The sequence below is a fragment of the Octodon degus genome, unplaced genomic scaffold, assembly GCF_000260255.1.
Source record: "Octodon degus isolate 3935 unplaced genomic scaffold, OctDeg1.0 scaffold00124, whole genome shotgun sequence".
NCBI classification, from domain to species: Eukaryota; Metazoa; Chordata; class Mammalia; order Rodentia; family Octodontidae; genus Octodon; species Octodon degus.
The window spans coordinates 6,914,003-6,917,066 of NW_004524700.1; the positions used below are offsets into that span (position 1 = coordinate 6,914,003).

Here is a 3,064-nt window from a genome sequence, read left to right on the forward strand (position 1 = left end):
TCCACCAGGAGAGTTCCTGTTACATCAAACTCTTAAATCATGAAAAATAAAATTGTAAAATAAAGTCCAAGAATACCATCAACAGTAGAGTTGTTGTGAGAAATAATAACATATATAAAATACCTAGGATGGTATATCCCTGGTAGATGGCTACTGGTCCTTAAGTGGATACTAAACTTGTGAGTATAGTTTTGTATACCCTTACAACTCTGTGCTTTTCTTGGAAGAAATGTCTAAGGAAAGAAAAACTAACCTCAGGTCTGAGATAGTTCGTGTGCATGTTCTTCTTGCTGTTTCTCCCCTTAAACAAATGATTTCCAAAAGGTTTATAACTACAATATCCACAGAAAACATAAAAGTATAATGAGGATTCCTAATATTTTTCTGCAATGAGGAGCTAACCCTTTTCAGTCAAGCCTTTTACCACCTGGTTTGATTTACTTAGCAAAATAAAGTATAAATTGCCCAGTTGAAAACTACCTGTAGAAAGGGGCTGGGGAGATGGCTCAGTAGATTAAGTGCTTCCCTGGCAAGCACAAGGGCCTGAGTTCAATCCCTGGTTCCACAAAAAAAAAAAAAAAAAAAAAAAAAAAAAAAACCTACCTGTAGAAGTCCAACTTGCCACCATCATTCAAACATAAAAATACTTCAACAACTAGCTCATCCAGTTCCAGAGCATTAGGCCCAAACTCCCTGACATTGCTTACCTCATCCTCCTCAGCACCACTCCCACTGATTGGCAGCCTATAACCTCACCACTCCTCCTGCAAAACACTCTACCAGGAACGCATTCCTTCCTTAATACTCCCCTACCCCCTATCTAGTCCCTAATCAAATTCTAAATATCAGAACTCAAACTGTTCTTTTTCAATATGCTTCTAACCTTAGAAGTGACTCTTTTTTTTTTTTTTTTTTTTTTTTTTTTTTGAAACCAGGGATTGAGCTCAGGCCCTTGCGCTTGCCAGGGAAGCACTTATTCCACTGAGCCATCTCCCCAGCCCAGAAGTGACTTCTAAGACTTTTCTGATCTTTCCCCAATCTTCCACTCACAAAATAATTCGGGTTAGGTGCACCCTCTGATCCATTCTTGTAATGTCCTGTATGTGTCCATCTAAAAAAGAAGCCAATCATGTGAAATCTAAGAAAAAAGGACAATATACTTAACATATATACATATTACATATGCTTTTCTAACAAAGTTAAAGACTGGCACAGTCTTTGAAATAATAATAATTGGATAAATACACATCTTCTTATCTTCCAATTCTTATTCCTACTATGTCTTTAAGGACTTCTGAAGGACATCAAATGCATATAAAAATATTTGAATATGCCCATTTTGATGCTGTATAACTTAAGTAAAATTTTTAAAGTTGGCAAAAAAAATTTAACCTTAGCAAAGTTTATTTTACAGCCATGTTCTTTAAAAGCTTTAGGAGATTTGTCTTCCTATTTTCTTCAGTCTCAAAAATTCAATGTTTTTCAAACTTTTCTATACATCCTGCAGTACACATATAACAAAAGCTTTACTGCACTGAAACTTGAAAATATGCCCCAAAATCAGTCATGGCAAACCTACACAAATATGCTACAGCCGGCTGTTAGTTATCACTGAAAGCTCTAAAGCACTTGCCATCACTACGCTAAATCACCCAATTCTATTTTGAGGCCTCTGCAGTAAACAGAGGTCCAATTTCCTACTAGATCCGGGGTTACTGCAGAGTTATAATCGCCCTTTACTCACTTTTGTATCTCATCATTATACACCAAGCACAATGGCTGGAAATGGATTTTCCAAAAATATTTGGTACACAACTGAACTCTACCAAGTAACTCAACAAGTGTTTTCTGTAATCTTATTTCATTTCAAATACTGCTAAAAATATATATTTCAGAGAGATCAATTTCTTTATAAGAAAAAATATATCTTTGGGAAAAGAGAAGGAAAGAGTAAAAGTAAACATCTATTTATATATAAACTTTATAAACTATCAACTTATCAGTTATGTAAACTATACAGATACAAATTTTATATTTTTTTGTGTGTATGTCCTATTTATAAAGCTTGATATATATAAAACCCCGAAAGGCCTGGGTTGAGAAGGTGTGGTCCTCAGCCCATGGCATCACTGAGAGGTGTGGACATAGTAAGAGACCAATCCTACTAGAATGAAGAAAGGAGACCAGGGCATGTGCTTACACGGGACAGCAGGTGATTATTACCTTTCTGTCTTTCCGGGTGCATTCCACGTGCCATGAGGTGAAAAGACCTCAGCCACTATGACTCCTATCAGGTTAGACTGGGCAATGACAGGCTCAAAGCAACAGGGTGAATGAACAACCATGGATGAAACCATGAGCCAAAATAATCCTTTTCTCCTTTTTGACTGTCTTAAGTATTTTGTCAAAGTAAGGGAAAGCTAACACAGAGCACTGATAGATACCTTAGGTAATCAGAGGAAGTAATCTTAGGATGTCCAAGATGTAGGGAGTTGTGCATGTCAAGAATATAAGACTAAATAATCACGGGAAGCAAATATCACAGTCCTAAAGTACCCCACCACGCTGTGAGAACCCTCCAAGTGCTTAAACAAGCGGGCATTCTGTGTACATTCACTGTTGTTTCTGCTTGTTTAACAGTCTTCCAGTAGGCTGCGAATTCCCCCAGGCAGGGTAGGGACTGTGTCCAATAAGTATCTCTCAATAAACTCACAATTCTAAGTAAATCTTAACTACGGTAGTAGCAGCCTCGCCTATCTCCGTTTTCCAATCCATTTTTCCATTGTACTATGACTATTCCATATAAGCGGTTCAAATAATGTCACTGTCTTACAAGTGCCCTAGCAGACGTTTTTTGAGTTTGTTGGAAATGAAACTCATGCTGCTCGTCCATCTGCTGGATGTCTTGCAGGAAATCAAGTTAAATAACTGTGAACTTTGACAAACAGCTTCATACTTTGAAGTGAGTCAGGTCGCCAGCTCGGCTGGCTCCTCGGCCCATGGCGCCTCGCGGCCCGCACCCGCCCGCCGGCAGGGAGCGCCGCGCTCTCACCCGCGCCCGCCC

The 3,064-nt window shown here is 38.7% G+C and overlaps 1 protein-coding gene across 2 annotated transcripts in view; it reads right to left on the minus strand.

Moving 5' to 3' along the window:
* Positions 1-3,064, minus strand: part of Dtwd2 (DTW domain containing 2) — a 215,665-nt gene that overhangs the window by 211,605 nt on the left and 996 nt on the right. The gene's annotated exons all lie outside the window — the stretch shown is intronic.